We start from the raw sequence: 12,032 nt of genomic DNA on the forward strand, positions 1-12,032 counted from the left end.
AAACAGGAAGTTATACTCCATGTACGTATGATGGGTCAAAATCATTCTACTGTCATGTCTAACTAAGAAAAACAAATACGAAATTTAAAAAGATGACTGAATAATTATTAGTGTTTCATAGGATTATTTGGAGATGAATTGTATTTTGTATGGTACATGATAATCCTTCCACAAATACTCAGTATTATTACCATGCAGCCAAACTAAAGTATTAATTCTTTTGAAATTTGCTCCATGATTTCTTTATTTCCTTCCTTTCTATACTTACGTTCTTATGAATTTTTCTCTCCATTTATGCCTATTAAAGTATTAGCCATGCTGAAGATCTAGCTCAAATAAATCTTCCTCTGGATTTGACCAAGTGACATATTTGCTTTTATTTAAATTATTATTAATTTTATTTATCTTTTAATTTTTTGCACACTACATTTTGATTCATTGTACACAAATGGGGTACATAATCTCATTTCTATGGTTGTACACAATGTAGATTCATACCATTCATGTAATCATACATGTACATAGGGTAATGATGTCTGTCTCATTCTATCATTTTTCATACCCCCCCATTTCCTTCTACATATTCTAAAGTTCCCCCATTATTCTCTCATTCCCCACCCCCATTATATATCATTCTCCACTTAACAGGGAAAACATTCGATCTTTGTTTTTTGGGCTTGGCTTTTTTCACTTAACATGATATTCTCCAATTCCATTAATTTATTTGCAAATGCCATAATATTATTCTTCTTTATGGCTGAATAGTATTCCATTGCATATACATACCAGAGTTTCTTTATCCATTCATCTGTTGAAGGGCATCTAGGTTGATTCCACAATCTAGCTATTGTGAACTGAGCTGCTGTAAACAATGATGTGGCTGTTTACTATAGTTTGCTGATTTTAGGTCCTTTGGGTATAAACCAAGGAGTGGGATAACTGGGTCAAAATGTGGGTCCATTCCAAGTTTTCTGAGGATTCTCCATACATTTGCTTTTTGAAACCATTTAACGTATTCTTGCGTAAGTCCTACTTCAAGTGTACGGTCTGACTACTGTTACAGTCAGTTCTATTTCTCTACTGATGGGTGGTATCAGCTGGACAATGGCCAGGACATATATTCCTGCCTCCTAGGTTCAGCAGGGTCTGGAAAGGACTGCACCCTCTTCCACAGGCCTGGGTTCTAATCCGCTGCCTCTTCCCCTGGAGCCTCAGGCCTAAGCACGGTCTGGCTCCCTCCCTTATCTTTTCAGCTCTGCCCACACCTTTGCAAAACCGTCTCAATCAGCATGCGGTTGATTATAATCTTTAAGCTACTTGTTTCCTTGTGTCATCCTGACTAGGTTCAGAATACCCAGACAGCGGATAGAGTGTTATTTCTCAGTATCAGTGTGAGATGCTTCTAGCAAAGACGGCATTTGAATCAATGGACTGAGTAGAAAAAGTCTCCCTCAGTTAACATGGGAGGGTACCATCGAATTATTTGAGGGCCCAGATAGAACTAAAAGACAGAGAAAAAGTGCACCTGTTCTCCTCTAGGACACTTGTCTCCTGCCCTCAGACAGCAGAAACTAATGTCCTGCAGCCTTCGGACCCTGGCACTTACGCCAGTGACTCCCCCACACAATTTCTCAGGCATTCAGGCAAGAATTAAAGGTTACTCCATTGGTCCCCCTGGTTGTTAGGCCTCTGGATGTGGACCGAGCTACGCCACCAGCATCCCCGGGTCTCCAACTAGCACACAGTCCGATATAGGACTTCTCAGTCTCCATGATCATAGGAATCAATTTATATAATGAATCCCACATCATCTATCCTCTCCCGATCATCTGTCTTATTGATTCAATTTCTCTGGAGACACCTGATTCATGTATTTCTGCAGCACTGGCTTATGTAGCATGAAAAACGTCTCTAGGACCAGATCTACTGGGTGGGAAGTTTCACGTGGGGCCACGTCCACTCGGAGGCCAAGTTCATGGCTCTTTCCTTGTCTTCTGCAAGCCGAAACCAGTTAACAATAGTTGCACCTATTTTTCCCAGTCTTTGGTGTTCTTTTGAGATAACACTGATAGGAATTACAGTAGTAAGCACTTCGCTGCCTCAATCCATCTCTAGACCAAGCTGGTAGGAGCCCAGTTGTGAACCACAGCAAGAAATCACTTCTCTACTAGCCACAGCAGAGAGGGTCAAGGACCTGGTGAGTCTCGAAAGGGATTTCTCCTACATGTAACTGATGCTACACATCTAAAAAAGAGAACACAAATTTACGAATGGCAAACAGATTTTGTGTTAGTTTCTGAATTGATGCTAACAATCTCTTAAATAACAATACAGAGAAGTGGTTATAGTTCATTTGCTTCGAAATCATTTCTCCTTCCAGTTTACTCGCACGCATGATTTTCTGGGGGTATTCAAAATTTTTTCATCGTTACACATAAATATGATTTTTTTGGTGAAGCAGCATTTGCTCTGTGGACATGAAACTGACTGCTACCTCTCATTCCCCAGTACTGCAAGGAATAGCGTGGATGTTTGAGCATTGCTTTATGTTTAAGTTTTGAGGAACGATGCAATTTCATCCTTGATACATCGACAGTGCCTAGACATCACACAATAGTTACAAAAAGTATGTCCAAAAAAAAAAAAAAAAAAAGCTGATCCAGTTGAGGCCAGGAACCCACCCCAACATAACTAAAGATTAGTCCTTCATGGAGACAGGAAAGAGTCTCCAAGTTCACAGGAGGATCAGGTTTTGGAATGATTCCACTCTCAGATTTTGCAACATGTTTAAAATCCCGGAATTATTTGTTCTCCAGCTTCTACTTGTAACAATTTTTCTTAACAAGGCTGATTTTCAAATTTTTTATATTTTTTTGTAAAGCTATTATGTAGGTCTAATACATTCTTTGTGGAATAGAATCTCCCTCTCTCTCTCTCTCCTCCTCTCTCTCCACTCATTCCTCCCTTCCTTCCTCTCTCCCTCCAGCCTGCTGCTTGCTTATGTCACCGTGTCCCTCAGTGATGTTCAAACGTAATTAATGTTCGAATACTTTTTCGAGTGCACCACACACTCAGGAAATTTAATTTCTTCATAGAATATACAAATGTTTCCTTTAAAGTAGGGATAGGGACAGATGACCCTTCTTTTTAAAATATTTTTTAGATGTTAATAGGGCTTTACTTTATTTATTTTATGCAGTGCTGAGAATCGAACCCAGTGCCCCACACATGCTAGGCAAGCGCTCTGCCACTGAGCCACAACCCCTATGATTTCTGGTCCCGTGATTTATGGTGGATGTGTAGACCTTCTCCTATTTTGGAAGACTTTCGTTTGCACATTCATCCTGGTTCTTTACTGTCAACATATATCTCTACGGCAACAGGAAAGGCATTGGATAACATTTGCCCTTATTTTCAACCTTGTTGATTTTATGTTTTATAAGAATTAACATTTCTGTTAGAAAAATGACACCAAGGAGTTTCAAAATCATCCAGAGAAAAAAGTTTCATTTATAAATACTTATTTTTTTCTATTTATAGATGCATTCCCTTTGATATATTGTATATAAACATTTTAACACATGCATTTAAAGTATTTTGCACCTCCAAATCTAATTTGGTGCAATAGTGTAAACTGGAATAGTTTCCTGGTTTGGAACATCACGTTCATTTTTAAAAAACTTATTTTTATTTGTTCTAAATTGTTGTACATGACAGTAGAATGCATTTTACACATTTTGATTGATCATGTTCATTTTCAACTTGTGTACTTTACCTTTGTGACCTAAGGACCATTAAATGGTGCACTTTTTTAAAAAATTCAAATCCAATGGAAATTTAGTGTACTCTCTAAAATAGCTTATATATTCTTTATTAATCCTTTGCAAAATTGTTCTTTGATTGAATTTTTATACTTTGGGATTTTCCAATAGGGTTCTCTGCTTAAAACATTTAGTTTCTTAGACATGCAGGTAGGCACGTGAATAGAAGGACCATTGTCCCTTGGTCTCTTTGTTTGAAGTGGATCCTTATGTAAACCATTCTATTTCAGCATTCCACTTATCTACTTAGAAAATATGAGAAAACCTATTGCATAGGGAAAATAATATGAAAAATGATGATATGATTATAGGTGTGTAAAGCCAATGAATCTGGTGAGTTAGGTTTCTAAAAGTGCAGGAGAAATATTTCCTATTCCTTGAGTTCCAGAGTAGCGGCCAGCCAGAACACGCTCCCCGTGTTCACAGACACGGAGTTTCAGGTGCTAACATGGGAAAAACACAACACTGAGGCTGCACTATTAAAACACGGAGCTGTACTACTGAAACATCCTCCCGCTTTGCTTCCTGAAACAAGAAGAAATTCGTCAATGCTCATGGCACTTGTTCAATAAAAATAAAAGAACTACCTTAAGAAGCAGAACTGGGGGCCCATTGGATGTTCCTGAGATGCTCTCTGTTGATCGTGTGCTAAGTACAAGTAATTCTCACACCGGGCAGGACTGGCGGGTCCTCTGAAGGGTTCTGTGTTCAGGACCCTGTCAAAACTTCGTTAATCTGCTGCCGGTGACACAGACGTGTGACCATTCTCCCAACCTCTGGGAGGTCCACCCACCACAGTGTTTTTAGGAACATAATTGTGGGGGAAATGAATGGTGTGAGAGTAATTGCAAACGTGTGAGGGGCTTTTGGAGAAGAGCTGCCTTCTGAATAAAGTCACCTATCTGGTTCTGAACCTTCTGTTCCCTTTGTCAGAATGGACTGAGTATGTTCTTAGTGGTTCAAGTGAATCCATGTGCCAGAAAGTGGACATTTACATTCTACCAGTGCCATTTCCTACCTTTTCTGTCCTTGCTGCCTGTGCAATGGGTGACTTCCCATTCCCAAACCCTTTCATCCAGAGATGCTGCTATTTCAAAGGGACCTCCAGAACTAATAAGACGAGGTCATAGTTATTGTGCAGTATCTCCTGTACTCAATTACCTAGGATGATGAATCAATCCTCAGATGTCTAATTTCCACAATTCAAAAGTATCTGGCATTAAGTTGGCTTAAAATCTGCTCCTAGAGATTATGATCGATTTGTTTTGTCTGCTTACTAGGTACTGCTGCTTACTGCAAGGGACATATTATAAAAAAGAGGAAGAAAGGGGTCCAGAAAATCTTTCCATTAAGTATTTAGTTAATTTTAAGAGAAAATTCCACATGGAAAGAACTGTAGGCATTTCAGTATGCCCACGTGTACCCAGCACTGAGTCCAGGTTTGAACTGGTGTTCTGGGAAGTTACGGGTGGACTGTTTGAATGGCCCTGTTTGCAGGGACCTGGTGACCCTCTTCCTGTCAACAAACACATACAAGGAGTCCTATAGCGCAACTCAGGTAACTGGAAAAACCACATGAAACCCTCACAGAGAATTGTCCTTCTATGAGCCACAAGAATCCCAAAGCAATAATACTATTAAATATCATGTACTAAATATACTATATATTCCTCAGATTTAAGCTATAGTTTGGTGAAAATTAAGAGTCCAGGTTTCTTAACATTTATTTGTAGAAAAAAATTCTTCTTTATCATATGCATTTTCCAATGGTTATTCTGTTTATTTGATTAATAAGGATGTCAAAGACACATTTACAAATGGAGATTCCTCAGAAAACTTGGAATGGACCCACCTTTTGACCTAGTTGTCCCACTCCTCGGTTTATACCCAAAGGATTTAAAATGAGCATACTATAGTAAAGCAGCCACATCAATGTTTATAGCAGCTCAGTTCATAATAGCTAGGTTGTGGAAGCACACTACATTCCCTTTAAGAGATGAATGGATAAAGAAACTTTGGTATATGTACAAAATGGAATATTATTCAGCCATAAAGAATAATAATATTATGGCATTTGCAGAGAAATGGATGGAATTGGAGAATATCATGCTAAGTGAAATAAGCCAAGCCCTGAAAACCAAAGGCTGAATGTTTTCTCTGATAAGTAGATGATGATATGTAATGGGGGAGAGGGTGGTTCAGGCTGGTAAGAGAAGAATGGAGGAAATTTGGGTTGTGTAGAGGAAAATGGGAGGGAGGGAGTGGAGCAGGAGAGATGGTGGACTGAGACAGACGTCATTACTCTGTGTACATGTATGATTATAAGAATGGCATGAATCTACATCATGCACAATCATAGAAAAGAAAAGTTGTACCCCATTTGTGTACAATGAATCAAAATGTAGTCCATAATTTTTTTTTTTTTTTAACAAAGGATGTTAAAGACACATTTACCAAAATGAGAGACATTTGTCTGATATTGGGTGTAACAATTTTCCTCACCTTGACTGCCCCCTTAGTTTTGGTCACTGGGTTTTTTTTTTTTTTTTTTAATTCCTAGAAACAAATGTTTTCCTTTTATAAATAAGCCTCCTCCTAGTTTTCCTTACACAGCAAGAGTTTTATCTGCAGCTCCTCTATTGCCAAGCCCCATACCATTTGGACAGGTAACCATACTGAAAAACCATATTTTCTTACACATATTCAGGAACGAATCTGCCTAACTTGCTAAACGTCTAATATGCAAGTGATGAATGAAAAAATTTGAGATCTACTAATAGAGTAAATCAAAGCTTTGGGGGGTTTTTTGCATCCCCGGTACATGGTCACTCGCTTGTACTGAGCTGCTGGCTCAACCTCTGCTCTGATATGGTGCAAACATGGCTTGTACTGTCCTTTTCTCCAACTGACCGCCTCTGCTCTTCTCTGGATGGACGGTAGCGCTCTTCCTCACGGTAGTGAGCTCCTCTGGGATAGAATCATCGTGGTTCTTAATTGAATGCAAACAGGGTGAGTGGCTATTCTGTGCCAGATGGTGTCCTGGGCACAGGATATGGAGAAACCATCCAAAGTGGTACTGTGCTGGGCATGGGTGAGGTCCAGGGAAGCCAGGGAGACTTGACCATGGGAGGAAGCTAGGCTGCAGGCTGAGACTTACCAGGCAGGGGCCTGGGGGACAAGGGGGCTTCCCCCAGAGGGAGCAGAGCACGTGCCCAGCTCCTGCATAATTACACCCTCCGTTCTCTTCAACGGTGGCTTTTGAATCGTATGTGTCTGTAGCTGCTGAGCAAAAGCAATTGAGTAAATATCTAGACCAACTGTCGCATAAGTCCTGGGACTATTTCAGAGAGTTGCTATGGAAGGTTCGAAATGAACACAAAGTATATTATTGAAGGTAAGTATAGGCTCGTTGGAATGATTTTATAGTTTTATTATATAAGCCAGTTTATTTTAAACTGTATATCCAAATTATTGGTAGGTATGCAAAGAGAATTTCTTCACTTAGCAAATAACTGACTAATATAGGAAAAAATGGCCTTCGAGAAGCACGGCGCAGTCCATCCCTTGTGAAGAGGGTGGATTTTTTGTTAGAAAACAGGAAGTGTCCTTAAGAGAGGTTTATTGGTGAAAAGCACGTTTTCTAGGAGGAGATGCAACAGAACAGGCCAGAACCAGAAGAGATGAGATGCACCATGCTCACGGAAGCAGAAGGCCGTCTGGGGGCGGCCAGGGATGGGCAGAGTGTGGGCACAAGGTCACAGAAGTTCAGAGAGCAGGAAATATGCGAAGCATCAGGAGAGCGTTTCGGGAAGCCAGCAGCAAGCAAGAACCAACAAACAAGACCAAACCAGACACCTCACCACAAGAACCCCGTGCACTGGAGAGCGGGGGCAGCTGGTCCCTGCTGCGTGCCACCACCTTTCTAGCTACTTTCCCCACTACGAACTTTCAGGAAGAGTGTGACACACAGTGACATCTTAAGGGGACAGTGACCACCCCAGGGCAAGAAGAAACTGGAGGAAGGAAAGACCTGCAGAAGCCAAGAGCTACATGGTAAAAAAAAAAAAAAAAACTCAGAGCCACAATTTGCTACCTGATTTGTTTCAGAATTAGATGCCAAATGCTTTCTTCAGATCATGTGAATCTGAACCATTGAAGGGGTAGCAGAAAGTCACCTGAGTCGTCCCATCGAAGGACTCACATATTTGCATCAAGAGACACAGAGAGGGAAATGGCGATTTTAGTCAGACTTCAGAGACATAAACAGCTGGGTTGTTCAGCTTTGGTGAAAAGAGGAGGCTCCACTGGAGAAGGAAATTGAGGGACAATAGGAACATAGTAGAAAAGGGGAGACCCTCTCAGATGGAAGTCGGGAAGCAAGTCCTACAAAGTGCTCACCCCGGACTGGAGCCACACCTGGGCATTTGGGGCCATTAGCTCTGTAAGTCAAACAGAGCTAAACTAGATCTTCACTCTGACGCCACGGAGTTCTGTCACCTGGACGGTTTTTGTTGAAATGTTTGTGTAATGAGGGGAATTAAATGATAAAAAATGCCTGAAAAATGATTTCTAATTAGTGTTTGGCGCATGGCAAGCAGGCCCTGAAGACATGATGGCTCTGTAGATCAGAGACTTGACATGGTAGGGTGATCGTCATGGCTGAAGAAACCACAGGGGAGCTCTGCAGACCAGGGCCTCCGTCTGTGGAGAGCTCAAGGAAAGAGGCTTGCTGTACATGGAAATCTCTGGAATGAGGGCAAAGATGAATGGAAGAGGAAGACAGGGAAGAAGTGCCCAAGCACAAGCATGGGCTGCTCTGACCACTGCTTGGAAAAGAATCCATGTTAAATTTCAGCGGGAAAGTGTGGGGCTACCTGTTAATCAGCTTCTGTGGCTTTCTAAGCAAATGGAGCTGATCTCATGTTTGTGTTGGGTCTGGACACAAACCAGGTTTGTCAACGCAGCTCAGAGTTGGGAAGGGCACGTCTCTCTCCAGCCACCATGAAGCTCTGGATCATAAGGACTCCATCTGGCAAAGAGACCCCAAGCCCACTGGGACCCCTACTCATGGAGACAACAAGCAGCTGAATCAAGATATGTTTCATTCAGCTTTATCGTCACTGTGACCCCAAGACCTGAAGGGAGCAATGCAGAGGAGGAAGAGTTTATTGGGGCTCATGATTAGGGAGGTTCATGGTGGAAGGGCACAGGGGAAGGAAGCAGCTCAGGACATGGTGCCCAGGAAGCAAAGAGAGATCTCTGCTCACCAGGGGCTAAATATAAACCCCAAAGGCACTGCCCCAGTGACCTGCCTCCTCCTGGCCACAGTTACCACCCAGTTAGTCCATAATCAATCTTAATTTAATCATTTCACCTCTGACAATTCTTGGATTGCTTCTTGCATGAACTTTTGAGGGACACCTCGTATCTAAACCATCATAGGGATGAAGTGTTCTCTTGAGGAAACAAGGCAGAAGAAAATTTAGGAACTTACTTGTACTTTCAATGAGTTAATGGAGGAGAGACTAGAGGCAAGGAGACTTAGAAACTGTGAGAGGGTTCAGGAAATTAACTGTTTGTCTTATTATTTTCTCCTTTCCTTAATGTCCAAAAGGAAGGTCTGCAGAAGCACACAATAATTTGAAGCTTACCAGTTGTCGTTCTGTAGAGAGTCTACAATCGTATTAAAAGAAACTCCCCATCGGTTGTAGATTTGAACAGATTCTAAACAAACATAAATTACTGTTTTTACTGGAAAGTGGTGTAGACTTTTAACAGTCTACAGACATTTAGGAGGAGTACACTTAATACAAAAAAAAAAGTCAACAACATGAATTATGAGCAAAGCTTTCAAAGGTTTTGGAAGGGAATTATCATGTTCCTCCTAGAAGGATGAAGATGGATGAAGAAAGGGAATGTAAGTATTCAGAAAATAATCCTTCAACACTAAAAATCATCCTAGACAAGAAAGAAAGATAAAAATAAGTATTCAACATCACATCCTCCCTATGTGCTACATGGTTTGTGCACATCCCTCAATGATCCATGTTCTAGATGCACAGCAAGCAGCCTGACAGTGTTGAAGTGGTAGAATCTTAAGAGACTTGGCCTTAGTGGAAAGTGGCTAGGTCATTGGATGGGAGGGTACCACCCTCAGAAGTGGTTAATGAAACTTTCATGGGACCTTGGTTAAGTTCTACAAGAAGGATTTATTATAAAAGTGCAGATTTGGCCACAGAATCCCTCTGACTTCCTGTCTTGCCATGTGATCTCTTCCCAGATGCTCCTACTACTGTAATGGCATGTGCCATAAGACCCTCATCAGAGACCAAACCAACTGGGTTGCCTAATCCTGGACTTCCAGCCCCAAAATTACAAGTTAAAGAAACTTTCTTCTTTTTAAAGTATCCACCTCAAGTATTTTGCAATAGCAACAGAAAACAAAATATGATGCTGTGTTTAAAAAAAAAAATCATGACTTTCTTATAAAGCTTAACTTTTTTCTCTGCACCTTTTCTCTGGTAATATCATAAAATGGTTGCAACTAGTCAGCATCAGAAAAGTTTACACTGCATCTACATTCGTAAGGGAGTTTGGTTCCATCTCTGAAGGTTAGAGTTCCCGAGTTCACCTCCCAATATGAGCCCCAATTAATTCAATCCACTAGCAATATGGGTCGTCTTTTAGGGAGGGAAAAGAAGAGAGAAAGGCCCTGAGCATTTTGACCTCATCAGGACTCAGCCAACGCCTGACACCTGTACCCATGTTCCTGGGCTGATTAATGAGCTGTCACCATAGTTGTTGACTGGTGAATTATTTATACTTATAAACCACTAAATAATTTAAGGCTGATATCTTAAATTACAGCTGAGAGTGACAAGAAGAAGGTGGCCTAACACTCCGACCAGAGATCAATGCCCTTGTTCTCAGGGCACTTTTGAACACAATTCCTGCTGACTGTTCTTAGAACAGAAAAATGGAAAACAAAAGGGGTGTGATTTTTGTATAACAGAATGAGATGTTTCGGCAATCAAAGAGAAGTCGCTTTAAAGGAAACAAACACAACGCCACTCTGAAGGACCCTCAGTTTTTTTAAGGAAATAAAGATCTTTGGCTTCAAAATGTAATCACCAAATCTAGATTCTAAAATTTGCTCAAAAAATTTCAGCATGTTTCGTGATGACTGCTCTAGTTTGCTTCCCCTGAGGCTATCACAGTCCATTTTTTAATCTCTTTATAATACAGCGAATACAGCTTGGAAATAAAATCTTCATCCACGTCACACAGGGGAGCAGGAATGGGCTACAAGATAATCAGATGCAAGCATTGAGAAGAGTAAATGGAAAGGAAGTCGAGAAGAAGAAAACATAAAAAGGTGAAGAACCTTTGTCTACTACTGAGGCCACAAAGAGATTTCAGAATAATCAAATAAATTGAAAGTGGTTACCATGAGCAAATTAGTCAAACTAAGTACGCCTTATGGAAATAATAGGTCAATGTATTCTTAAGACAGGCAGCGTTACGAAAGAAAGGACAATCTTACAGTTAGGAACTTTCCATTTAGTTAAATGAGTTTCTTTTTTTAGTGTGCGGGTGTGTGTGTGTGTGTGTGCGTGCATGCTTGTGGGCAGGTATTTATGCAGTATTTTAAAGATAAATGGGACTATTATAGGTACCAGTTCCTTGGGTCAGGGTCCTTCTACACGCTTCATGAAAGTCTTCTCCGGCACTGGCTTTTCAAAGGGTGTGTCTTTCTAATACAGAGACATGTGAACTACTTATTGTATTATTCTTTTTTTAAATTTTTATATTTGTTCTAACAAGTTGTCCATGTCAGTGACTTCTTCATAATTAATCTCCATTGCTGCACTGGCCTGTTCTGAAAATACTTGACTTGCCTTCCAGCCAAAACTTCTTAAAAACATTCTGGTGGAATGAGACAGACATCATTGCACTATGTACATGTATGATTACATGAATCATATGAATCTACATCGTGCACAACCATAGAAACGAAATGATGTGCCCCATTTGTGTACAATGAATCAAAGTGCAGTCTGTAAAGATTTAAAAGCTAAATAAAAGTAATAATTAAAAAAAAAAAAACAGTCTTTAACAATATTTGCCTAGACCCAATTCTCCCAAGACCAATCTTTCCTTGGGAAAAAAAAAAAAAAAAAGGAGAACTTAAGGAACGTTCTTTGGGTTTGT

The sequence above is a fragment of the Sciurus carolinensis genome, chromosome 13 (genome assembly GCF_902686445.1).
Source record: "Sciurus carolinensis chromosome 13, mSciCar1.2, whole genome shotgun sequence".
NCBI classification, from domain to species: Eukaryota; Metazoa; Chordata; class Mammalia; order Rodentia; family Sciuridae; genus Sciurus; species Sciurus carolinensis.